General features: G+C 45.5%; 1 long non-coding RNA gene across 1 annotated transcript; it reads left to right on the forward strand.

The window, feature by feature from the left end:
• The first annotated feature begins 75 nt into the window (after positions 1-75).
• LOC138667559 (uncharacterized) lies at positions 76-26,675 on the forward strand. Its single transcript, XR_011318820.1, has 3 exons — positions 76-315; positions 23,511-23,610; positions 26,306-26,675. It is a non-coding gene; the product is annotated as an uncharacterized lncRNA (long non-coding RNA).
• Positions 26,676-27,844: the final 1,169 nt, after the last annotated feature.

Here is a 27,844-nt window from a genome sequence, read left to right on the forward strand (position 1 = left end):
ATGTGTTCCCGCACAGAGTCCTCTGTATGATAGGGTGGGGGAGGGGCTGGTCAGTGGTCACAGTGGCACCTCATCCCCTCTGTCACCAGGGACTGCTGTCATGTCCTCTGCCTCGTCACTCGCTGCAGACGAGCCCGCCATGTGCAGATACAGTAATAGCAGAGGCATCTCTGGCACCCCGAGGGGAGGCAGACATCCCAACTCCTGAAGACCAGTGAGAGGGACAGATGTTGTGGCAGGCCTCTGCAAATTCTGGCTACACCGCAATCCACACCCATTTACCTTTTCTTTCTCCCCCAGCAGGAGATGTCTGAGGTGAGGGCTATTTTAGGTAGTTATGAGCGAGCATGCTCGGGTGCTAATAGTGACTTCCACGTGCTCGAATAAAATGCTCTAGTCGCCGCTGTTGCATGTGTTGCGGCTGTTTGACCACCGCAAAACATGCAGGGATTGCCTAACAGGCAAGGGACAGGGGCAGCCAGGCCAAGTGACAGCAGCGGGCACCCAGGCCAAGTGACAGGGCGGACAGCCTGGACAAGAGACAGCGGAGGGCAGGGAGGCTAACTGACAGGAACCAGCAGCCGGGCCAAGGGATAGGGGGGCCAGCCAGGACAAGAGACAGGGCAGACAGCCTGGACAAGAGACGGGGGACAGCCAGGCCAAGGGACAGCGGAGGGCAGAGAGGCCAAGTTACAGGAGCGGGCAGCCAGACCAAGTGACAGCAGCGGGCAGCCAGGCCAAGTGACAGGGCAGACAGCCTGGACCAGAGACAGCGGAGGGCAGGGAGGCTAACTGACAGGAGTCGGCAGCCGGGCCAAGGGATAGGGGGGCCAGCCAGGACAAGAGACAGGGCCGACAGCCTGGACAAGAGACGGGACAGCCAGGCCAAGGGACAGCGGAGGGCAGAGAGGCCAAGTTACAGGAGCGGGCAGCCAGGCCAAGTGACAGGGCAGACAGCCTGGACCAGAGACAGCGGAGGGCAGGGAGGCTAACAGACAGGAGTCGGCAGCCGGGCCAAGGGATAGGGGGGCCAGCCAGGACAAGAGACAGGGCAGACAGCCTGGACAAGAGACGGGGGACAGCCAGGCCAAGGGACAGCGGAGGGCAGAGAGGCCAAGTTACAGGAGCGGGCAGCCAGGCCAAGTGACAGCAGCGGGCAGCCAGACCAAGTGACAGGAGCGGGCAGCCGGGCCAAGGGATAGGGGGGCCAGCCAGGACAAGAGACAGGGGGGACAGCCTGGACAAAAGACAGGGTACAGGGAGGCCAAGTGACAGGAGTGGGCAGCCAGGCCAAGAGACAGGGGACAGCCAGGCCAAGGGACAGGGACGCAGCAAGGCCAAGGGACAGAGGAGGGCAGCCAGGCCAAGTGACAAGAGCGGGGGGCCAGCCAGGCCAAGAGACAGGCAAGCGGCCTGGCCAAGGGACAGGGGAGGGCAGCCAGGCCAAGTGACAGCAGCGGGCGGCCGAGCCAAGGCATAGGGGGACCAGCCGAGACAAGAGACAGGGTTGACATCCAGGCCAAGAGACAGAGGCAGGCAGCCTGGCCAAGGGACAGGGGAGGGAAGCCAGGCCAAGTGACAGGAGCGGGCCGCCTGGCCAAGGGATGGGGGCAACAGCCTTGACAAGAGACAGGGGGGACACCCAGGCCAAGAGACAGAGAAAAGCAGCCTGGCCAAGAGACAGGCACACAGCTTGGCAAGGGACAGGGACGCAGCCAGGCCAAGGGAATTTGGGGCCCATGTAAGCATCCCCGGCATGGCTTTTGATTAGTCCGGGCAGTGTGACATCAACTGTGCGTCCTGTTCATCTCTAATTCAGACCTATGGATTTAGTTTTTGTTCATTCATTCAAAGTCGGAGCCGCCAGAACTTTCTCATCTTTAAGTAGCTTCATTATACAACATCTGGCTTTTTTGTGCCTGTAAGTGTTCACACATTGCAGAAATACTGTCTTTTTTTGTTTTCTGCAGTATCCGAACCAAACTACAAAATAAAAATCTCCCCCTTATTGGCTACACTCGACACTATGTGCCAGGAGCCGTCACAGACCACTTCCGGCACTTTAACCCCCGGAACACTGTGATCAAACAAGATTGCAGCGTTCTGGTGGTATAGGGAAGCATCGCGCAGGGAGGGGGCTCCCTGCTTGTTTCCCTGAGACCCTCAGAACAACGCGATGTGATTGTGTTGTTCTGAGGGTCTCCTCCCTGCAGGCCCCCGGATCCAAGATGGCCGCGGGGTCCTTCCGGGTCTTGCAGGGAGGTGGCTTGTCAGTGCCTGCTGAGAGCAGGCGCTGAAAAGCCTCCTACACTGCCTGTCAGATCACTGATATGACACAGTGCTGTGCAAAGTGTCAGATCAGCGATCTGACTTTATACAGTGATGTCCCACCCTGGGACAATGTAAAAAAGTTTTTTTAAAAATTATTAACGTGTAAAAATATTTTTTTAAGAATTTCTAAATAAAGAAAAATATTTTTCCAAAAAAGTACATTTCTTTATGTAAGTAAAAAAAAAAATAAAAGTACACATATTTAGTATCACCGCGTCCATAACGACCCAACCTACAAAACTGTCCCTCTAGTTAACCCCTTCAGTGAACACCGTAAAAAAAAAAAACGAGGCAAAAAACAATGCTTTATCATCATACCGCCGAACAAAAAGTGGAATAACACATGATCAAAAAGATCATATAAAGTTTAGCCAAATAATTTGAGCAGAGAAAAGAGGGACAAGTGTAGAAACCTGCTGGTACAGCAGGTGGACCAAATAGTGAAAGTAGTCAAAGCGCTAGGGGGTGTATAAACACATAGCCTCAATATATATGACTATCACAATAGTAGTGGGTACAAGTTAAAGGGGCTACTAATAAATAGAGTCTGTCCCACAGGGCAAGCCCCTCAAAGTCACAGGTACCCTTAAGGCTGCATAGAACTCATTCATAATAGCTGGATAAAGTGTAGGTCCTGCTGAAACCCCTTGACGCGCGTTTCGGGTATATGTGTCTTCAAGAAACCCTCAGAATAAAGCGATGCAAAAACAAATATTTTTTATATAAAATAGTTTTTATTGTATAAAAGCACCAAAACATAAAAAAATGATATAAATGAGGTATCGCTGTAATCGTACTGACCCGAAGAATAAAACTGCTTTATCAATTTTACCACAAGCGGAATGTTATAAATGCCCCACCCAAAAGAAATTCATGAATTGCTGGTTTTTGTTCATTCTGCCTCCCAAAAATCGTTATAAAAAGCGATCAAAAAATGTCATGTGCCCGAAAATGTTACCAATAAAAACGACAACTCGTCCCGCAAAAAACAAGACCTCACATGGCTCTGTGGGCTAAAATATGGAAAAATAATAGCTCTCAAAATGTGGTGATGCAAAAACTATTTTTTTGCAATAAAAAACGTCTTTTAGTGTGTGACAGCTGCCAAACAAATACTGTCCCACTAGTTAACCCCTTCAGTGAACATCGTAAAAAAATAAATAAAAAACGAGGCAAAAAACAATGCTTTATCATCACACCGCCGAACAAAAAGTGGAATAACACGTGATCAAAAAGACGGATATAAATAAACATGGTATCACTGAAAACGTCATCTTGTCCCGCAAAAAAAAAACGACAAAACATCGTCATCAGAAAAAAAATTAAAGTTATAGCCCTCAGAATAAAGAAAACACAGAGCACCATAGAGTACAATGAACACCAATAGGTAGCATAAAAACCAAGCAATCATTTATTGAACAAAATTACATACATGTAAAGTTTAGCAAAATAATTTTAGCAGAGAAAGGAGGGACAAGTGTAGAAACCTGCTGGTACAGCAGGTGGACCAAATAGTGAAAGTAGTCAAAGCGCTAGGGGGTGTATAAACACAAAGCCTCAATGGCCTCAATATATATGACTATCACAATAGTAGTGGGTGCAAGTAAAAGGGGCTACTAATAAATAGATTCTGTCCCACAGGGCAAGCCCCCCAAAGTCACAGGTACCCCTTAGGCTGCTTAGAACTCACCCATAATAGCTAGATAAAGTGTAGGTCCTCCTGCTGAAACCCCTTGACGCGCATTTTGCGTATATGCGTCTTCAAGAAGCCCTCAGAATAAAGCGATGCAAAAACAATTATTTTTTATATAAAATAGTTTTCATTGTATAAAAGCACCAAAACATAAAAAAAGATATAAATGAGGTATCGCTGTAATGGTACTGACCCGAAGAATAAAACTGCTTTATCAATTTTACCACAAGCGAAATGTTATAAATGCCCCACCCAAAAGAAATTCATGAATTGCTGGTTTTTGCTCATTCTGCCTCACAAAAATCATTATAAAAAGCGATCAAAAAATGTCATGTGCCCGAAAATGTTACCAATAAAAACATCAACTCGTCCCGCAAAAAACAAGACCTCACATGACTCTGTGGACCAGAATATAGAAAAATTATAGCTCTCAAAATGTAGTGATGCAAAAACTATTTTTTGCAATAAAAACGTCTTTTAGTGTGTGACAGCTGCCAAACAAAAACCCGCTATAAAAACTCGTCATAAATAGTAAATCAAACCCCCCTTTATCACCCCCTTAGTTAGGGAAAAATAATAAAATAAAAAAAATGTATTTCATTACATTTTCCCATTAGGGTATGTGCACACGTCAGGATTTCTTGCAGAAATTTTCCTGACAAAAACCGGACATTTCTGCCAGAAATGCGCATGCGTTTTTACCGCGATTTTACCACGTTTTTCACGTGTTTTTCACGCGTTTTTGGTGCGTTTTTTCTGCGTTTTTTCCCAAATGCATAGAATTGCGGGAAAAATGCAGAAAATCCGCAAAAATAATGAACATGCTCATTTTTTTACCGCAATGCGTTTTTTTCGTGGAAAAAAACGCATCCATGTGCACAAAACATGCAGAATGCATTCTAAATGATAGGATGCATAATGTATACGTTTTTAATGAGTTTTTATAGCGTTTTTAGCGCAAAAAAAACGCGAAAAAAAGGCGAAAAAAACTGAACGTGTGCACATAGCCTTAGGGTTAGGGCTAAAGTTAGGGTTGGGGCTAAAGTTAGGGTTAGGGTTGGTGCTAAAGTTAGGGTTAGAGTTGGTGCTAAAGTTAGGGTTTGGGCCAAAGTTAGGGTTAGGGTTGGGGATAAAGTTAGGATTAAGGTTGGGGCTAAAGTTAGGGTTGGGGCTAAAGTTAGGGTTAGGGTTGCAGCTAAAGTTAGGGTTAGGGTTGGTGCTAAAGTTGGGGTTGGGGCTAGAGATGGGGTTAGGGTTTGGATTACATTTACGGTTGGGATTAGGGTTGAGATTAGGGTTAGGGGTGTGTCAGGGTTAGGGGTGTGGTTAGGGTTATGGTTAGGGTTGGGATTAGGGTTAGGGGCGTGTTCAGGTTAAGGTTGGAATTAGATTTGGGGGATTTCCACTGTTTAGGCACATCAGGGGCTCTCCAAACGTGACATGGCGTCCGATCTTAATTCCAGCCAATCCTGCGTTGAAAAAGTAAAATGGTGCTCCTTCGCTTCCGAGCTCTGCCGTGCTCCCAAACAGTGGTTTACCCCCACGTATAGGGTATCAGCGTACTCAGGACAAATTGGACAACAATTGCAGTCCAATTTCTCCTGTTACCCTTGAGAAAATAAAAATTGGGCTAATAATTCATTTTTGTGGGAAAAAAAAATATTTTTTATTTTTCACGGCTCTGCGTTATAAACTTTAGTGAAACATTTGGAGGTTCAAAGTTCTCACAACTCATCTAGATAAGTTCCTTGGGGGGTCTAGTTTCCAAAATGGGGTCACTTGTAGGGAGTTTCTACTGTTTAGGCACATCAGGGGCTCTGCAAACGCAACATGACGCCCACAGACCAATCCATCTAAGTCTGCATTCCAAAACGGTGCTCCTTCCCTTCTGAGCTCTGCCATGCGCCCAAACGGTGGTTCCCCCCACATATGGGGTATCAGTATACTCAGGACAAATTGTACAACAACGTTTCGGGTACAATTTCTCCTGTTACCCTTGGGAAAATACAAAACTGGGGGCTAAAAATCATTTTTGCGGAAAAAATATGATTTTTTATTTTTTTGGCTCTACAGTATAAACTTCTGTGAAGCACTTGGGGGTTCAAAGTGCTCACCACACATCTAGATAAGTTCCTTAGGGGGTCTACTTTCCAAAATGGTGTCACTAATGGAGGGTTTCCACTGTTTACGCACATCAGGGGCTCTCCAAACGCGACATGACGTCTTATCTCATTTCCTTTTTCCAAACATTTTTATTGGGATTTTAACTTTTAACCGGGAAGGTTAGGCAAGGAGGGGACGGAGGGGAAAGGGTGGGATATGACGGTGGGAAAAATAAATCCCTATCGCTATAGCAATAGGGGAGACAGGCGATCATATAATACTTTAGTATAAACATAATGGAACAAAATGAAGAGAGGTATGACTTCGCATAGATAATGCTACATATAAACTTGATTAGCTCCTCTCCGAAGCTGCCTGAAGTGACATAGTAGGATATGCATGTAAATTTGCTTGACATGAAGTATCATAGTAGGCTATGAAATTGACATAAATAATGCTACATGCAGATTCGCTTAAGTAAACATCTGAAGCTATATGAGGTTACCAGTAGAGAAAATAATAGAATACGAAGACCTGTCATGTCCGGGTCATCTCCAGATGACCCTCAGACTTTAAGCAGAATATATGATATAAGGTAGCTTGTCGTGTCCGGGAACACCCCTGGGTGACCCTGAGACTATGTGGGCAGAATGTTCGGTTCATTTAAAACATTATCAAGTGGAGTAAGGTTTATCTATTGCTTCAAAAAGAGAAAAAGACTGCTCTGTTTGTAATCCAAGATGAGAAGACCACATGGGACATATGGTTAAGTAGTACCCCGGTCCACGTAGTGAGTTTTTCCTAGAGGCTTTTCAGTCAAGTAGGATATGTTGGGGGTAAAAATGAGTGGTTGTGAGAAGCCGATGAGGAAAGTATTCCGATTTTTCTCAAAAAGACGATTCCTTCGTCCGGAGATGTGATGATTGTTAGTTTGGACGCGTATATAATTTGTATGGTGGAGGTCTGAGACCAATAATAGGGGATTCCTGCGCGTAGTAGTTCTCTAGTAATGCGATGGAATGATTTCCTTTTTTGAATTGTGGCTTTAGACAAATCTTTGAACAGAGTTACAGTATATTGTCATATGGAGACGCGAGGGTTTTTGAATTTCTTGTCAGGGCCAGAAGATCATTCCTTACCCACCCAGGGTAAAAGGATACTCTAACGTCTCTTGCAATATCTGGAGGGAGAGATGGTGGTCTTGGAATTCTGAATGTCCTCTCAACCAGGTTTGCCACTTTGGAATTGGGTAACAGATCGGATATCATAGTGGAGATATAGCTTTTTAATTGGGAGGGTTGAACCGACTCCGGAATTCCTCTGATTTTTAAGTTATTTTTTCTTTTAAAATCTTCATATTTGTTTAGGTCTTCCCTAAATAAGAGGATATCGTTTTTTATCTTCTCCAGGGAGTCTGAGGATAAAGACGTGTTTTTGGCATCCTTTGGAAGTGGGGTTATGAAATTTTTGTTTGTTTTGTCAGTTGTTTTTGAAGGGAGTGAAGAAAATTCATGGGCCTTAGTAGGAATAGGTTTGGGGGTTTTCACAATGGCTGACAAGGTGTCTGTTAGTAACTTTTTGATAAATGCCTCTGAGGCCGTTGTTTCGAGGTCAGATGTCAAATTATAATCAGTGCCAAAACCCCCTCCTGAGATGTTCGCTGATGATAGAAAGGCCTTGCATATTTTAATCATAAATCCGACAGATGGAGAATTTTTAGAAGCGGGGATGTTATCCATTATAAATGGGTTATTGGGGTGTATCTCAGACTCCGTAGAAATTTGCCTCGAATTAGGGTTCTCTGCGATTGAGTGCTGTGAGAGGGATCCCTGGGAGTTGGATTTTCGGAAACCGTTAGATTCCTCTGAATAAGAGTGTGAAGAAAAGGAACTGGAAGACTCTCCCCCATATGAAAACTCACTCCCCCCAAGAGAAGAGGACTCTGTCACATCTGAGAAATCCTCCGAGTAGACACTCCCCATCTCCCCGCCAGAGACGGAGAGGACGTCAGGACCAGGGTGTGAGACCTGGCACGAAATCACTAGCTCTGAATGATCCTCCATGGCATTTCCATCTTCCATAGTAGGGGCCAACCCCTTTTTAATATCCCAAACAAAATTCCTAGACATTTCCCTGACAGATTCCATCCATTCCTTGTGTGAGGCTAATAGAGGTTTTAGGAGGTCATCGGGGTTAAACTCTTAAGGGCGGTGGGAATTATCAGGAGGGGTAAAGGTGACATCATCCCCTGTTGTAGAGTAAGTTTGAGGCTTTTCATAGGGCTCAGCAGGAGACCCTATATCTGCAATTGGCTGTGTCTCTTTACAATTGTAGTTGTCATCTCCAGAAATTTCGTTATATTGTCTTTTGTCTGGTGGATCCCCATAGGTCTTGTCCTCCTGTATGTTCCCTGTGAATTTCAGGCTTCTATTATGGGATTTAGAGGTGGCACACCTCTTTTGAAGTGTATGGGGCTGCTGCATACCGTTGCGGTGTTGGAGTGGTGTAGTACTCAACGCATCAGGTGTGAGCTGGATGGTAGCACAGCCTTCTTTTTTATTCCTCATCGGTGTGGGTATGCTGTAGGCCTTTAATTTATTAATGTGCTGAGCATTTGCCGGGGTGGGTATCCTGCTCCGGTCTCCACAGCTTCTCCAATGTGCAGGAGCGTCCCCATCCCCCTGCAGAGTGTCATGACCAGCAGCCGCCGCCATTTTTCCCTTCCCCCTGCAATCTCCTGCCTCCGGGAAAGTTCAATAGCTGGCTCCCGCATTCTTACCGGCGTGAAGCTCCCCGGGCCAGTCCCGCTGCAGCAGCGCATTACCTCTCTGCCGTGTTTTGTTGCCGTGTCTCGTCAGCCGCCCGCAGCCTCGGCACAAACTCCGGAGCGCTGTGCCTCAGCTGTGATGGGGCGGGCGCCATCTTGCTTCCCAGTCTGCTCCCGATGTGCTGAGTCTGAGTCGCCGCTTCAAACTGGCCTTTGTCCTTGGCGCTGCGGGTCTGTTCCGAAGCCGCGGCAGGGGCATGCGCCTCGCCGATCAGGGTCTCTTGGTGCAGCGGTGCTCCCTGCAGCTTCGGGTTGTATTGGGCGCGGGGAGGACCGGGCTTTGTAGCTACAGACCTTGTCTGAGTCCCTCCGTTTGCTGTTAATCCTCTCTCCGGCTCCATGTAGGGTCATTCTTTGTGGGATCAGGACCCTTCCGAGCATATTTGGTTACTGGCGTGTTAAAAATGCCCCGAGAGTCCAAAAATCCACTTTTTAGTACGCTTTTAAAAGCTTTTTTAGGGGAATTAGCAGGAGCTCCTATAGAACACGTCTGCTCCCTTCCTCCGGCAAACCACGTCCCCCCCCCCTCCCTCATCTCAATTCCAGCCAATTTTGCATTGAAAAGTCAAACGGCGCTCCTTCCCTTCCGAGCTCTGCCATGCGCCCAACCAGTGGTTTACCCCCACATATGGGGTATCAGCGTACTCAGGACAAATTGTACAACAACTTTTGGGGTCCAATTTCTCCTGTTGCCCTTGGTAAAAGTAAAACAAAATGAATCTGAATTAAATTTTTTGTGAAATAAAGTTAAATGTTTATTTTTTTGAAAAAAACATTCCAAAAATTACTGTGAAGCACCTGAAGGGTTATTAAACTTCATGAATGTGGTTTTGAGCACCTTGAGGGGTGCAGTTTTTAGTTTCTATCATATAGACTCCTCAACGTGACTTCAAATGTGATGTGGTCCCTAAAAACAAATGGTGGTGTAAAAATGAGAAATCGCTTGTCAACTTTTAACCCTTAGAACTTACAAACAAAAAAAATTTTGGTTCCAAAATTGTGCTGATGTAAAGTAGACATGTGGGAAATGTTACTTATTAAGTATTTTGTGTGACATATCTGTGTGCAGGTACAGACTGGGGCCAAAATTCAGTCCTGGCATTGGAAATCACACAGGCCCATGTTGTCCCCGTCCCCAAGCACCAGATGGGATATAGTACTAATAATACATTGGAAGGAGGAAAGGAAGCTTTTCCACAAGACCAATATTTCTAATGATACCCATGGCTGCTGGGGTAAGCGACGGGGTCAGCGACTTTGAGCTCCGTCACAATTCTTAACAGCATGTGTATCTTGAGAACACCAATTCTGTTAACAACGTAACAGACAAGGCAGCCCACGAACAGACAGGCCCTTCTGGCATTTGCCAGAATTGCCAAATGGCCAGTCCGGCCCTGTCTGTGTGATTTAAGGGCATGAAAATTCAAAGTTGGAAAATTGTGAAATTTTCAAGATTTTTGCCAAATTTGTTTTTTTTTCATAAATAAACGCAAGTCATATCAAAGAAATTTTACCACAGTCATGAAGTACAATATGTCACGAGAAAATAATGCCAGAATCACCAGGATCTGTTGAAGCTTTCCAGAGTTATAACCTCATGAATGGACAGTTGTGTGGAGTGCATATTCATTACCTTAATGATCGGGCCACGAGATCGCTCGGCCGGAAGACAGCTGGTGGCGCCGGAACAAACGAGATGCATTGCCACTGAGGGCGCGCAGGCAGATAAATAGGATTTTTTTTTAACAGGAATTATGCATACAAGAATAAGGGATAAATAGCCATGCATACAATGACAGGGACAAGGGAGCCATGCATACAATGACAAGGATGAGGAAGCCATGCATACCAGGATGGGGATGAGGGGACAATGCATACCCGGCTTATACTCGAGCTTACCCCAGTATTTCATGGCAAAATTACTTGCATCGGCTAATACTCGGGTCTGCTTATACTCGAGTATATACGGTATTTGTAACATAGTAACATAGTAACATAGTTAGTAAGGCCGAAAAAAGACATTTGTCCATCCAGTTCAGCCTATATATATTTGGTCATTAACAAAATTTTATCTCAATATTTTGTGATATATTCTTTGTTGGCAATGACAGAGGTCAAACATTTCCTGTAAGTCTACACAAGGTTGGCACACACTGTTGGTGGTAAGTTGGCCCATTCCTCCATGCAGATCTCCTCTAGAGCAGTGAAGTTTTGGGCCTGTCGCTGGGCAGCATGGACTTTTAACTCCATCCAAAGGTTTTCTGTGGGGTTGAGATCTGGAGACTGGCTATGCCACTCCAGGACCTTCATATGCTTCTTACAAAGCCACTCCTTCGTTGCCCTAACGGTGTGCTTGGGATCATTATCATGCTGAAAGACCCATCCATGGTTCATTTTCAATCCCCTTACTGATGGAAGGAGGTTTGCACTCAAAATCTCACGATACATGGCCCCATTCATTCTTTCATGTACATGGATCAGTCATCCTGGTCTGTTTGCAGAGAAACAACTCCAAAGCATGATGTTGCCACTTCACAGTAGGTATGGTGTTCTTTGGATGCAACTCAGCATTCTGTCTCCTCCAAACACGATGTGTTTTGTTCAGGGTGGATTTGATTTAAATCTAACTGATTTAAATCACGATTTAAATCACTAGTCAGTAAGGCTTGATTTAAATCAGTGATTTAAATCAAAGTTTCTACCTAAACTAGTTCCTGCTACTTTAACATGCAAGTAGATGAAGATTTTTAGAATCACTTTTTATATTACTTTTTTCTCCCCAGTTTAATGGGTTAATCATTCATATTTGGACACCACTGTTCTGTTGTACTTAGGAAGGAGAAAAATAATCCTGACCTTAATAACAATTTAAATAGATTTATTCAACTGAAACAATAACAACATTACAGCATAAGTTATTTGCTTAAACAAACATCCATGTTTGTTAACTAATTTGGCTAAACAAAATATATATATATTCTAAGAAACTTAGACTGTCAGCCCAGCCGACACATGAAAAACTTAAATACTACTGTCCCTGCTGTCCTCTGTAGCTCACTTGTCGTCATCTTCATCATCATCTTCTTCTTTGTTCCTATTCATAATCTGGAAAAGAAAAACAAGCTTTCCTGCTTTATTGGGTCCCAACCGATTTCTCAATTTAGAATGAATGAGTCCAAAGGAAGAGAATATTCTTTCAACGCCTGCAGAAGAAGCTACTGCTGTTAAAAGTGAAATCATTACTTGAACAGTCTCTAAATCCAAGCGCTTAAGTGACTTCCACCAGTTTACTGGTGTGACCTTCCTTAAAATAACTTCAGCAAACATATATTTCTTGAATGGTTCCCCCTTAGCTCTGAAGTTTATTATAGTTGGCATTAAAGATGGATGATTGCTGGATACCCATGTCATAGCTAACTCCTCTTCCTCAGCACTTAGGTTTTGACCCTGATATTGGATATTGACAATATTTGCCAAAAAATGAGCTGGAGTCAGTGCTTGTCCCATTCGTTTGTTTACTGCTTGTAATTTAATTCTGTCCATGTGTAGTTCTGTTTTTAAGTGTTCACTCAGTTCCTTCCAAATTTCAACAGCATCCGCAATAAAACAGCTATTTTTCTGTATTTTGTTTAAAGCTTGGGTTTCAGGAAGCTCAGCATATGTTCAACATTTCTCTTAAGCCCAATGTTGAGGATTTTGGCCGTGACAGTGCCATCTATTTTATCTCGATTTTCTTCACAAAGTGTCATCAGAATAGGCCAGTTTTTGATATACTGCTCAAAACAGTCCACCATAGAGTTCCATCTAACATCTTGTGGGAGCGTTAGCTTGCTTCCACCCATCCTTTTCAGAGCTGCTGCAGCAAAATGATTATTACGGAAGTATTTAGCAATTTCAACAACATTAGCCTTTATTTCTGGAACACTTAAGTCTTTGGCTAAGAGGTGCAGCAAATGAGCACTGCAACCATATGTTATTAGCAGCTTTGTATTCCCTCCCTGCTCTTCTAAATCTCTTCTCATCTTGGATACGTTTGCAGCATTGTCAGTGACCAAACTGCGTACTAGACATTTGAATTTTTGTTCACATGTTGTTATAGCTTTTACTGCCACTTCTTGTAAGTATTCTGCTGTGTGTGCATTTCCTGACGTATCAGTTGTTTTTGCAACTTTACCTTCTTCTGTTGTTATACAAGCACATACAATAGGATCATTGTGGACATTACTCCACCCATCAATACTTAGGTTAACAATTTTACCCTCCAGAGCTGTTGCACATTGCTCCATTTCTCTGTCATACACTTGATCCAGCAGTTTCACTGCACTGCTGGGTGGACTGTATCCTGGTCTCAGTGACTGAACCATATTAATGAAATGTGGGTTCTCAGTCAGACGGAAAGAAGAGTTCGTTGCATAAATAAACTGGGCAATTTTTTCATCAATCAACTTTTTTTCTAATCTGCTAGTTCTTATCACAAACCTATCTATGGTGGTTCCAGGAGGTAAAGGTTTTTTCTTCCTTTTGGGTGATGGTGATATGTGGCTGTGGTGTCTGATGATGCTGCTGCTGCTAATGAAGCACTATCCTGGATGGATAACTCTGAAACTGTAGAACAGGATGATGGTGATCTTGGAGGTGGATAGTTTCCAGAATCCATGAATTCCCCTAAACAAAAAAAGTCAATGCTGTTATTTTATTATTTATACAATTTCTGCTTATTGTACACAACACATCACTGCCCCTGCCCCAAAAGGAATATTTGTTTTTCTTCATAACTGTACCAAATGACAGTAACATGCAGTAATAATAAGAAATATAATTTTTCTCACACATGACAGTTCAGTCTTTAGAAATAGGATTCAATAAAAATGTTTACCAACCTGAAGATCCTGCCTGTTCAGAAGTGTTTCTTTGGTCATCTTCATCACCGCACTTCTCATGATGTTGCCTCATTCGCGCCACCAGGCCTTGCATCTCTTTGTTGCATCGTTTGCATTTTGCACGCATGCCTGCCTTACCGATAGGCGAAGGAGCTTCATTAAAATATTCCCAAACTGGGTCTCTTTTACGGCCTGCTGCCATTATAAGGAAAGAATGTAATAAACCTCAGATCGTACACACAAACAGATCCAGACTTGTCTGTCTGTGGCTATGCTGCAGTATTGTGCTCAAAGTTTCACTTTCATTTTCTTGTCTGCTTGCCCTTCCTCCTCCTCACACTTAGATTCACATTCTTCTTGTGTTGTGCAGATCTATTCCACTCCAAACAATCAGAAACATATTGTCTAACTTCTTGGACTTGGCACTGAAGGGGTTGATTCTGTATTCATTGGTTTGTAGAACAATAGGATTAAGGTCTTTTTCTCAACTCTGTTCATGTTGTAACATTTTTGCCGTGAAGAAGAGGCTGGGACCTCTGCGGAGTCAAATTCAGTTTTGAGAACTGCGTAAGTAAAGCGAGCGTCTGTGATAATATAGGAGAGAAACTGCCAACTAATCCTACAGAAACCTCTGGAGGAGCATGGCATTGTGAATGTTACACATATACAACCTTTATTCTACTGAGTTAAACAACTCAGCTTTATCTCATGATGGAAGAACCTTTGGATGGTAAAATATTTTCCTCAAAAAGCAGTTTATTGAAAAAAATCCGATTTAAATAAAAAAAATCCGATTTAAATAAAAAAAATTTGATTTTTTTGATGTTTTTTAAAAAAACATTGATTTTTATCCACCCTGGTTTTGTTTCTACCAAACAGTTCTACTTTGGTTTCATCAGACCATATGTCATTTTCCTAATACTCTTCTGGATAATCCAAATGCTCTCTAGCAAACTTCAGACAGGCCCGGACATGTACTGGCTTTAGCAGGGGGACACTTCTGGCACTTCAGGATCTGAGTCCCTGGCGGCGTAGTGTGTTACTGATGGTAGCCTTTGTTACGGTGGTCCCAGCTCTATGCAGGTCATTCGCTAGGTCACCCCGTGTGGTTCTGGGATTTTTGCTCACCATTCTTGTGATCATTTTGACCCCATGGGGTGAGATCTTGCATAGACCCTCAGATCGAGGGAGATTATCAGTGGTCTTGTATGTCTTCCATGTTATTATTATTGCTCCCACAGTTGATTTCATCACACCAAGCTGCTTGCCTATTGCAGATCCAGTCTTCCCAGCCTGGTGCAGGGCTACAATTTTGGAGTGTGACTGTTTGAGGTTGTGGACAGGTTTCTTTTATACTGATAAGTTCAAACAGGTGTCATTACTACAGGTAGTGAGTGGAGGACAGAGGAGCCTCTTAAAGAAGAAGTTACAGGTGTGTGAGAGCCAGAAATATTGCATGTTTTTAGGTGTCCGAATACTTATTTCCACCATAATTTGCAAAATAAATCTTGCCAAATCAGGCAAGGTGATTTTCTGGATTTGTTTTCTCATTTTGACTCTCATAGTTGTGGTCTACCTATGATGTCAATTACAGGCCTCTCTCATCTTTTTAAGTGGGAGAACTTGCACAATTGGTGGCTGACTAAATACTTTTTTCCCCACTGTAGTTTGATCATACCTGCTCATTTAGTCATAGGGGTGTTCTTCATTTCATTCAGTCATGGCTGTCACCGCCCACACAATTTGAATGTTGTTCCAGGAGTTATGCCGACATCACTCAAATATGCTTTGAAAAATCCCACGCTTGCGCAGTGTATCGATCGGGGAGCTACACATGCACCGTGACGAGCGGCTCCCCATGCTTGCAGCATGATGAGCGGCTCTGGCTGCACAGTCACTGAAGCTGGGTACCACACACAACTTCAGTGCGCACGCGCGGGGAGCAGTTTGTCACGGCGTATGCATGGCTAGAGTAGCTAGGAGCACCTTTGAGACTTTTCGGTGTGTGTTTTTCTCCTTTTTTGCAGCATTACGCACAGAGGCGTAGCTAGAGCTTTTGCCGCCCGGGGCTGTTCCCGAGTTTGGCGCCCCCCCCCCCCCCCCGGCTCAATACACACAAAGGTTACCAAAAATGGTTTTCCTGTTTTGTAGAACTTAAACTGGGCCTAATGGTGTCACCCCCACATGCCACACCTGTGACTTAATACCACCACACCATGACCAGGCCACATAGTGACCGAATAATACTACATACAAGGGACAAATACCACCGCACCATTTCCAGACCACATATTACCACCACATAGTGACTGAATACTACAATACTGATCAGTAATAAAAAAAAAACCACAATACTATCACCATAAGTGCCAGTATTCACAGGAGATCTGTACTTAGTATGCAGTGTCTGTGTAGAGGTAATACAGAGATCACTGGTGACATTATACACAGGACCTCTATATAGTATACAGTGTATAGTGTCAGTGTATAGGTAACACTGACTCACCAGTGACGTCTCTAGGTGAAGTCCTTCATCTTTCATCCAGCACAGACCGCCATCATTCCTTCCAGCCAGGACTCGTTTCTGCAGGAAATAACACAGTTATCTCGAGCTCCGCTTGCAGAACACATTACTTAATTTTTCACAACTTCTACATTACATCACATGAAGAAAAAAAGGTGATATAGTGTCACTCTGCACAGTAACAGGCCTGCCCCCCATTTAAAACAGTATACTCAAAAAATAAAATAAATACATCACTGCAGTAATAATGTCCCTTAATTATCCCCTATGGTAACACTATTCCCCACCCTGGCCCCGTTTATCTCATTCCTGGCTCCAGCCATATGTTCTCGCATCCTGCCCTCATGAGTATCCATTCTACCCCATATGATCTCCCCATCCTGCCCCACCAGCCTCCATCGTATCCGTCCTGCCCCATGATCCAATCCTGCCCCGTGTCTCCAATCATGCCCCGTATCTACATTCTGCCCATGCCTCAAGTCCTGCCCCCAGTGTGTCCAGCATATTACCCCCATGTTGTCCAGCAATCTGCCCCAGTGTGTCCAGCATATTACCCCCATGTTGTCCAGCAATCTGCCCCAGTGTGTCCAGCATATTACCCCCAGTGTGTCCAGCAATCTGCCCCAGTATGTCCAGCACTGCCCCCAGTGTGTCCAGCAATCTGCCCCAGTGTCCAGCCTTTCCCCAGTGTGTCCAGCAGTCTGCCCCAGTGTGTCCAGCATATTACCCCCATTGTGTCCAGCAATCTGCCCCAGTGTCCAGCCTTTCCCCAGTGTGTCCAGCTTTGCCCCAGTGTGTCCAGCATATTACCCCCAGTGTGTCCAGCAATCTGCCCCAGTGTTCAGCATTGCCCCAGTGTGTCCAGAAGTCTGCCCCAGGGTCTCCAGCATTGCCTCAATGTGTCCAGAAATCTGCCCCAGGGTCTCCAGTATTGCCCCAGTGTGTCCAGCAATCTGCCCCATGGTCTCCTGTATTGCCCCAGTGTGTCCAGCATTCTGCCGCATGGTCTCCAGTATTGCCCCGGTGTGTCCAGCAATCTGCCCCATGGTCTCCAGTATTGCCCCGGTGTGTCCAGCAATCTGCCCCATGGTCTCCAGTATTGCCCCAGTATGTCCAGAAGTCTGCCCCAGGGTCTCCAGCATTGCCTCAATGTGTCCTGAAATCTGCCCCATGGTCTCCAGTATTCAGTGTGTCCAGCAATCTGCCCCATAGTCTCCTATACTGCCCCAGTGTGTCCAGCATTCTGCCCCATTGTCTCCAGTATTGCCCCAGTGTGTCCAGCATTCTGCCCCATGGTCTCCAGTATTGCCCAGCAATCTGCCCCATAGTCTCCTGTATTGCCCCAGTGTGTCCAGCAATCTGCCCCATGGTCTCCTGTATTGCCCCAGTGTGTCCAGCAATCTGCCCCATGGTCTCCTGTATTGCCCCAGTGTGTCCAGAATTCTGCCACATGGTCTCCTGTATTGCCCCAGTGTGTCCAGCATTCTGCCCCATGGTCTCCAGTATTGCCCCAGTGTGTCCAGCAATCTGCCCCATAGTCTCCTGTATTGCCCCAGTGTGTCCAGCAATCTGCCCCATGGTCTCCTGTATTGCCCCAGTGTGTCCAGCAATCTGCCCCATAGTCTCCTGTACTGCCCCAGTGTGTCCAGCATTCTGCCCCATGGTCTCCAGTACTGCCCCAGTGTGTCCAGCAATCTGCCCCATGGTCTCCAGTATTGCCCCAGTGTGTCCAGCATTGTCCCAGCCCCAGACAGTCAGACATAAAGAAAAAAAAAAAAGTAAAATCCTCACCTCTCCCGTTCCTAGCGCAGGTCCGGTGCAGCCAGCCAGCGTCTCTCCGGCTCTGCGACGCTCAGGACAGAGAGGCAGAGCGGCGCGCACAGTAGTGACGTCATCGCGCCCTCTGCCCTGAGACGTCGCAGAGTCAGGGGACGCTGAAGCCGCAGGAACCAGGAGAGGTGAGTATTAGAGCGGGGGGCGGGGCCCGGTGGTGGGGGGAGCTGGCCCTGGTCGTGGCGGCGGACGGCGCCACCTGAAGATTTAAGGGGGCGTCTTTTTTTTTTTCTTCTTCTTCTTCTCCTGCAGTGCCGGCCGCCCCCCGCATTGTGCCGCCCGGGGCGGAACGCCCCCCCCGCACCCCCTTTCCTACGCCACTGATTACGCATCAGTGAATTAGTTGGACCTAGTGCAAAACAGGTCGGCGGTCTAGAGTTTACCAACAAATTATTAGTTAACCCCTTAGCGACCGCCGATACGCCTTTTAACGGCGGCCGCTAAGGGTACTTAAACCACAGCGCCGTTAATTAACGGCGCTGTGGAAAAAGTGAATAGCGCCTCCCAGAGTCAGATTTTCTCCGGGGTCTCGGCTGCCGGCGGTAGCCGAGACCCCAGAGAACATGATTCGGGGGGGTTTGTACCGACCCCGCATTTGCGATCGCCGGTAATTAACCGTTTACCGGCGATCGCAAAAAAAAAAAAACGCGATTTATTTTTAATTTCTCTGTCCTCCGATGTGATCGCACATCAGAGGACAGAGAAAAGGGGTCCCCGATCGCCCCCCGATACTCACCTGTGTCCCCCGATGCTCCTCGTGGCTCCCGATGGGCGCCGCCATCTTCAAAATGGCGGGCGCATGCGCAGTGCGCCCGCCGGCCGGCCCTGGGAGAATCTTTGGGGTCGGTTTTACCGACCCCTGTTTTGCGATCGCCGGTAATTAACTGTTTACCGGCGATCGCAAAAAAAAAAAAAAGCAAAGTGTAATTCTCTGTCCTCTGATGTGATCGCACATCAGAGGACAGAGAAATAGGGGGATTCGGGGACCCTATCATACTCACCGGTGTCCCTGGGTCCTCCTGCTGCTCCTCTTGGCCGCCGGGGAAAAGAAAATGGCGGGCGCATGCGCAGTGCGCCCGCCATCTGTCTCCATCTGCCGGCCGGCAGGAGAAGAGCAGTTGGGGCTAAAATTAGGGTTAGGGCTAGGGTTAGGGCTAGGGTTAGGGCTAGGATTAGGGTTAGGGCTAGGGTTAGGGCTAAATTTAGGGTTAGGGTTGGGGCTAAATTTAGGGTTAGGGTTGGGGCTAAATTTAGGGTTAGGGTTGGCGCTAAATTTAGGGTTAGGCTTCTTTCACACTTAGGTCGGTACGGGGCCGTCACAATGCATCGGCCCGACATACCAACGCACGTTGTGAAAATTGTGCACAACGTGGGCAGCGGATGTAGTTTTTCAACACATCCGCTGCCCAATCTATGTCCTGGGGAGGAGGGGGCGGAGTTACGGCCACGCATGCGCGGTCAGAAATGGCGGATGCGACATACAAAAAAAGTTACATTGAACGTTTTTTTGTGCTGACGGTCCGCCAAAACACTGATCCAGTGCACGACGGATGCGACGTGTGGCCATCCGTCACGATCCGTCGGCAATACAAGTCTATGGGCAAAAAACGCATCCTGCGGGTACATTTGCAGGATCCGTTTCTTGTCCAAAACGACGGATTGCGACGGATGCCAAACGACGCAAGTGTGAAAGTAGCCTTAGGGTTAGGGTTGGGGCTAAAGTTACGGCTAGGGTTGGGGCTAAAGTTAGGGTTAGAGTTGGGATTAGGGTTAGGGTTTGGATTAGGGTTAGGGTTGGCATTAGGGTTACGCTTGGGATTAGGGTTAGGTTTGGGATTAGGGTTAAGGTTAGGGTTGTGATTAGGGGTGTATTGGGATTAGGGTTAGGTTTGAGGTTAGGGTTGAGATTAGGATTAGGGGTGTGTTGGATTTAGGGTTTTGATTAGGGCTATGGTTAGGGTTGACATTAGGGTTGTTTTGGGGTAAGGGTTGTGATTATCGTTAGGGTTAGTGATTAGGATTATGGATCGGGTTGGGATTAGGGTTAGGGGTGTGTTGGGGTTAGGGTTGGAGCTAGAATTGGGGGGTTTCCACTGATTAGGTACATCAGGGGGTCTCCAAACACGACAGCCAATTTTGCGCTCAAAAAGTCAAATGGTGCTTCCTCCCTTCTGAGCTCTGCCGTGCGCCCAAACAGTGGGTTACCCCCACATATGGGGCATCAGCGTACTCGGGATAAATTGGACAACAACTTCTGGGGTCCAATTTCTCCTGTTACCCTTGTGAAAATAAAAACTTGGGGGCTACAAAATCTTTTTTGTGGAAAAAATATTTTTTATTTTTATGACTCTGCATTATAAACTTCTGTGAAACACTTGGGCATTCAAAGTTCTCACCACACATCTATATAAGTTCCTTGGGGGTCTAGTTTCCAAAACGGGGTCACTTGTGGGGGGTTACTACTGTTTAGGTACATCAGGGGCTCTGCAAATGCAACATAACGCCCACAGGCCATTCTATCTAAGTCTGCATTCCAAAACGGCGCTCCTTCCCTTCCGAGCTCTGCCGTGCGCCCAAACAGTGGTTTACCCCCACATATGGGGCATCAGCGTACTCAGGATAAATTGAAAAACAACTTTAGTAGTCCAATTTCTCCTGTTACCCTTGTGAAAATAAAAACTTGGGCTACAATATCTTTTTTGTGGAAAAAAAAATATTTTTTATTTTCACGACTCTGCATTCTAAACTTCTGTGAAGCACTTGGGCATTCAAAGTTCTCAACACACATCTAGATAAGTTCCTTGGGGGGTCTAGTTTCCAAAATGGGGTCACTTGTGGGGGGTTTCCACTGTTTAGGTACATCAGGGGCTCTGCAATCGCAACATAACGCCCACAGTCCATTCTATCAAAGTCTGCATTCCAAAACGGCGCTCCTTCCCTTCCGAGCTCTGCCGTGTGCCCAAACAGTGGTTTACCCCCACATATGGTGCATCAGCGTACTCGGGATAAATTGGACAACAACTATTGCAGTCCAATTTCTCCTGTTACCCTTGTAAAAATAAAAACTTGGGGGCTAAAAAATCTTTTTTCTGGAAAAAAAAATATTTTTTATTTTCACGACTCTGCATTCTAAACTTCTGTGAAGCACTTGGGCATTCAAAGTTCTCACCACACATCTAGATAAGTTCCTTAAGGGGTCTAGTTTCCAAAATGGTGTCACTTGTGGGGGGTTTCCACTGTTTAGGCACATCAGGGGCTCTCCAAACGCGACATGGCGTCCAATCTCAATTCCAGCCAATTTTACATTGAAAAAGTAAAATGGCACTCCTTCTCTTCCAAGCTCTGCGGTGCGCCCAAACAGTGGTTTACCCCCACATATTGGGTATCGACGTACTCAGGAGAAATTGCACAACAACTTTTGTGGTCTAATTTCTCCTGTTACCCTTGTGAAAATAAAAATTTGGGGGCAAAAAGATCATTTTTGTAGAAAAAATGCGATTTTTTTATTTTCACGGCTCTACGTTATAAATTTCTGTGAAGCACATGGGGGTTCAAAGTGCTCACCACACATCTAGATAAGTTTCTTAAGGGGTCTAGTTTCCAAAATGGTGTCACTTGTGGGGGGTTTCCACTGTATAGGCACACCAGGGGCTCTGCAAACGCGACATGGCGTCCAATCTCAATTCCAGCCAATTCTGCATTGAAAAAGTAAAACGGCACTCCTTCCCTTCCAAGCTCTACGGTGCGCCCAAACAGTGGTTTACCCTCACATATGGGGTATCGACGTATTCAGGAGAAATTGCACAACAACTTTTGTGGTCTAATTTCTCCTGTTACCCTTGTGAAAATAAGAATTTGTGGGTGAAAAGATCATTTTTGTGTAAACAAAAGCGATTTTTTATTTTCACGGCTCTACGTTATAAACTTCCGTGAAGCACTTGGGGGTTCAAAGTGCTCACCACACATCTAGATAAGTTCCTTAAGGGGTCTAGTTTCCAAAATGGTGTCACTTGTGGGGAGTTTCCACTGTTTAGGTACATCAGGGGCTCTCTAAACGTGACATGGCGTCCGATCTCAATTCCAGCCAATTCTGCATTGAAAAAGTCAAACGGCGCTCCTTCAGTTCCAAGCTCTGTGGTGCGCCCAAACAGTGGTTTACCCCCACATATGGGGTATTGGCGTATTCAGGAGAAATTGCATAACAAAATTTATGGTTACATTTCTGTTTTTACACGTGAAAATAAAAAAAATGGTTCTGAATTAAGATGTTTGCAAAAAAAAGTTAAATGTTCATTTTTTCCTTCCACATTGTTTCAGTTCCTGTGAAGCACGTAAAGGGTTAATAAACTTCTTGAATGTGGTTTTGAGAACCTTGAGGGGTGTAGTTTTTAGAATGGTGTCACACTTTGTTATTTTCTATCATATAGACCCCTCAAAATTACTTCAAATGTGATGTGGTCCCTAAAAAAAAATGGTGTTGTAAAAATGAGAAATTGCTGGTCAACTTTTAACCCTTATAACTCCCTAACAAAAAAAAAATTTGTTTCCAAAATTGTGCTGATGTAAAGTAGACATGTGGGAAATGTTATTTATTAACTATTTTTTGTGACATATCTCTCTGATTTAAGGGCATAAAAATACAAAGTTTGAAAATTGCAAACTTTTAAACATTTTCGCCATATTTCCGTTTTTTTCATAAATAATCGCAAGTAATATCGAAGAAATGTTACCACTAACATGAAGTACAATATGTCACGAAAAAACAATCTCAGAATCAGCGGGATCCGTTAAAGCGTTCCAGAGTTATAACCTCATAAAGTGGTCAGAATTGTAAAAATTGGCTCGGTCATTAAGTACCAAATTGGCTCTGTCACTAAGGGGTTAAAGGGGGTAAAAGTTTGTGTGTATAAGTCAAAATCGTATCAAAGTGGTAAGGGTTTTTGGCGAAGGGTTAAAAATTTGTGGGGTCTGTTTCGCCTAGTTCAAGCATGTAAAAGATTTTTTATGTTAATTTACCTTTCTGTTCCTCGGTTTTTGTGCATAAATCCATTTTTTCATTAATGCGCCATCAGTTTAAATCTGTAATAAAATTATATTTGGGTGTTGTCGGCATGGATGCATCAGAGTTTGGGACACATTCATTTTTGATTGGTGCTGGAATGGAGTCTTGCGATTTGGGGGTAAGCAAGGAAGCAATTAAGCAGTTGGGCAGAAGGAAGTTTTCTTGTTTTCGCTCATATTAGGCTGGACTTGTAAGTTTGAATGTTATATACCGTAGTATTTAAATTTATGGGGTGTCTTTTGGTTATATCTTTTCAGATTCGCCGACTCCACAAATATGGATCTTGGGACATTGTTATATATTATAAAGAAGAGAGCGTAATGTTTTCCGGAGGGCATAAATTTCAGGCATAATCAGGTGGATGCAGTTTAGCTTTTATTCAGAATTTGCAATGGATTCAGGTGTTACCTCAGGCAATGGCTAGTAATAATTTCAGGGGCCGTCCAGCAGTATTGGCGATGCATGATGGGGGAAATTATCTCAATATAATAAAATTGGCGGATATTATTGGTACAATAAAAGCTGACTTGCCAAATTGCTGGTGCTTGTTCTCCCCGGAGTGTATCTTGGTGTAGTCTTCGATTTTGCCACATTGGGCATGGAAAAGGGCCTAGAAATTAGCAGCTTTATGCCGGATTCACACGTCCTGATATTACCTGTATCGGAAAAAACAGTCGCGGAGATATCCATGTCCGTGTGTGTAATACTTGTGGCACTCGTGTGGCAGCCGTGTGCCACATCACTACCACACGTGAGAAGCAGTGGTACAATTAGCGCTGTTCACCGGCGCTAGGTGCTGAAGATGGCTCGCATCATTCTCCCCTGCTCTGCCAGCGATCAGGGGAGAATGATGAGAGTTATATTCAAGTGATAACAGTGAGAGCAGGCGGCAGCTGATTGAACTATAACCGCCATCAGCCTACATCTGCTGCCGCTAATAACAGTAAAAGCACGGGGCGGATGATGGGTGCATTCTTCAGCTGCTGCCTGCGCTATAAATAAATAAAAAATCCAGCATGGGTTCCCCTGTATTTCTGATAACCAGCCAGGCCAACATGACAGCTGGGGGCTACAACCATCAGCTGTCAGCGTTAGCAGGGCTGGTTATCAAGAATAGAGGGGTCCCCAAATATTTTTTTCAATTATTTAAATAATAATTTAAAAAAACTGGAGTGGGGTCCCCCCATTTTTGACAACCAGCCTTCACAAAACAGACAGCTGTGGGTTGGTATTCTCAGGCTGGTAAGGAGCAATGGATATTGACCTACGCCAGCCTAAAAATAGCCACCTCGAAAAAGGTACATTTTATTAGTTGAACCAATTCTGGCGCTTTGTCCTTCTCTTTCTACTTGTCCTGTAGCGGTGGCTAGTGGGGTCATATTTGTGGGATTGATGTTACTTTTGTATTGTCTGGTGACATCAAGCCCACAGCTTAGTAATAGAGGGGCATCTATAAGACACCTATGCATTACTAATCCTATAGTTGTATTGTAAATAAAGACATAGCAAGTATAAAGCCCTTTATTTGAAATCAAAGGAAAAGATACTTTTCCATTTTTATTTAATAATAACAAACATGGTTATACTCACCTAATGTTAGCACCACGTCAGATCCCTGCTCTGACAGGCAGGGTCGCCGGCGTGTCTCTTCACTCACCCATGCTGCAGACAGTTCTTTCCTTCCCCATGCTTGGCATGCTTCCAGACAGTCCTCTAGCCATGTCCTTAGGGCGCGCGTGCATGCCCTCCTGCCCTCTTAAAGGGCCAGTGTTATGATCTGGTGGCCTAGGAGCAGCATGAGACGGACTCTGGAGAAGGTGGTCCCTGTACTGACCGCAAACCCTGAACCTAGCAGCGCAACTAGAAGTAGCCGTGGGGGGTACCTAACTCTCCCTAGACCCCTCGGCACAGCCTAAGATCTAACTACTCCTAAAGACAGAAACAGGAAACCTATCTTGCCTCAGAGAAAATCCCCAAAGAATAGATAGCCCCCACAAATATTGACTGTGAGAAGAGAGGGAAATAACATACGCAGATATGAAATCAGATTTTAGCATAGGAGGCCATACTGGCTAAAAAGAAAGAATAGAACAGAGAACTATGCGGTCAGTATAAAAACAGTAGAAAATATCCACCGCAGAAAATACGGATCACCACATCTGACTAAAGACATGGGGTGTATATCTGCATCTCCAGAGAAATATCTAGGCTGCAAAAAATCCTTCACAGACTAAGCTGGAGAAAACAAAAACATGAAAATGCACAGAACTATAAAGTCCACTGCAGGTGGACAGCAAAAACAAAGCCAGGACTTATCTTTGTAGAAAAGCACAGTAAACTGGAGAGACCAGCAGGGAAGTGAAGCCTTCCAGAACAATGGACAACTGGCACTGACTAAAGGATCCTGCAAAACTATATACCCCAGTCAGTTTTGCAATTAGTAGATACACCTGTCCACTCCTGCAGTCCAGGCACAACTGCATTACCCTCTACAACCACCGGAGGGAGCCAAAAAGCTGAATTCACAACAGGCCAGCGCATGCACTTGCTATTTCCTCCCCAGCCAATGACTCTGTTTTGCAGTCTACGTTGTTTAAGGTTGTATACCAGTCCCCACTGCACTCAGCTGCAGACCCTGCTTGCTGCACTCTAATACAGACTTTGCCTGCTGCACTCAACTGCAGGTCCTATGTAACATCGGTACCTCTGCAGGGTCCCAGTTGGGGTTCCCACTCTCAGTCTGCTGCCCGGCTTCGGTCTCTGGTTCCTCTACTGCTTTCTGGCGCGTAGACAGCAGGTCTCCTGGCTTGACGCTGAAGTCATGTGCGTGCGCACCCGGTCTCTTAAAGAGACAGCGCGCATTTTTCAAATATGCTCCTAACCAATGGTGTGATAGCGAGTGTTATTTCTGACCCCTCTGCCATTGAGGGGGCACTGGAGCAACAAGTGTTTCCTGTTGCTAGTTTCCGGTTCCTGTACTATTGTACCTGCATTCTGTCTGTGTACCGCTAGTGACCTGCCATTACCCCGCTAATACTGTTTGTCTTCTCAGAGTCCTGCTGTACGTCACTCGGTCTCCCGAAACGTTTCCCGTACTGCCAGTGCCAGTCCCGTCCCGCTCAACCATCCGTCACCCAGGACGACGTCACTACTGCCTGTGTCAGATCCGTCTCGCTCTGCGGTTTGCCGTCTGTCAAGTTCAACACCACCTGCTATCTCTGCCAGTCCACCTGTTCTGCTGGGATAGCTTCCATGTGCCAGGGGTCTAACTGGTGTTCGCACCTGCGTCCCTTGGACATTTCAATCTGATCCTGTTCGAGGGGTCTTACTACAGGTGTCTGGGGCTCGCATAGTCACGCCCCCTTCGGAGCCCCCCAGACAATGGTCCAATGGTTCCTCTAAAATAGCAATAAACGAATGTACACAGCAACATCTATGCCTCCGCTTCCATTCGTTACATCCTGCCTGCTGCACTCGACTGCAGATCCTGACTGCTTCACTCGACTGCAGAGCCTCCCTGCTGCACTCTATTGCAGACCCTGCCTGCTGCACTCTGATACAAACTCTGCCTGGTGCACTTTGATACAAACACTGTCTGCTGCACTCTGATACAAACACTGCCTGCCGCAATCTGATACAAACGCTGCCTGCCGCACTCTGATGCGAACGCTGTCTGATGCATTCTAATACAAACTCTGCCAGCTGCTCCCTCCAGACTGTCCTCTGGGTCCAGCTGCTGCTTGTCCGTTGGTCTGTCCTGGAGTGGCACCTGGCGTTCATCGGGAGCCAAGTCTAACCTCACCATCAGAGGCTCTAGTGAACAGTCAGGTGTTCACTCAGTCACACCCCTCCAGGCTCTCCACAGTCCTTGGCACAGTGGTTCCACAAACCACGTCCGTGAGACCTAATGCCCATTCCATTGAAGCCCTCGTCTCCATTAATAAAACAAAAATAAAAAAAAACCATATCCCTCACCTGTCCAACGTTCTCTCCAATGCCGTAATCCATCTCTGGGGATTAATAGTTTTCAACTTGGACGGTGCCAAGAAGTGACCAACCAGGCTGAGAACCACTGATGAATGATCTGCTGTGAGCACAGCATCAGTGATTAGCGGTGACATTATGGAGTTACCTGCGGTCACCGAGGCTGTGTTCCCAGCCGGGCTGAATTGCGTGGACCTCAGCACAGTGAGAAAAAAGCACCGCAGTTAAGCTCAGTCAGTTTACTGCAGATCAAAGATCTTATATGACTAAATCAATAAAATGATTCCATACACATTATCCATCGTATCATGCTGCAGCACAGGCCCTGCTGCCGGCGTCTGCCTGATAAATGTTTTTTTTCTTCAAATAATATTCTATGTAGTATGTAAAGTAGGGGGCAGTCGTAAGCCCATAAGGATGAATTTGTAAGAAGAGCACCACATAAAGCCCCACCCACAGACTTGCCCCAAATCACAAGAATTTCTAACTGAAAACTGCAAATAAAGATTAAACAACAACCACAAGATGAATTTCAACAACCAAGGTATCATTTTAATCAGTATAACGGCGCCATTCTGCTGACAGGTTCACGTTAAATAAAAAAGTT

The sequence above is a fragment of the Ranitomeya imitator genome, chromosome 2, assembly GCF_032444005.1.
Source record: "Ranitomeya imitator isolate aRanImi1 chromosome 2, aRanImi1.pri, whole genome shotgun sequence".
Taxonomy (NCBI): domain Eukaryota; kingdom Metazoa; phylum Chordata; class Amphibia; order Anura; family Dendrobatidae; genus Ranitomeya; species Ranitomeya imitator.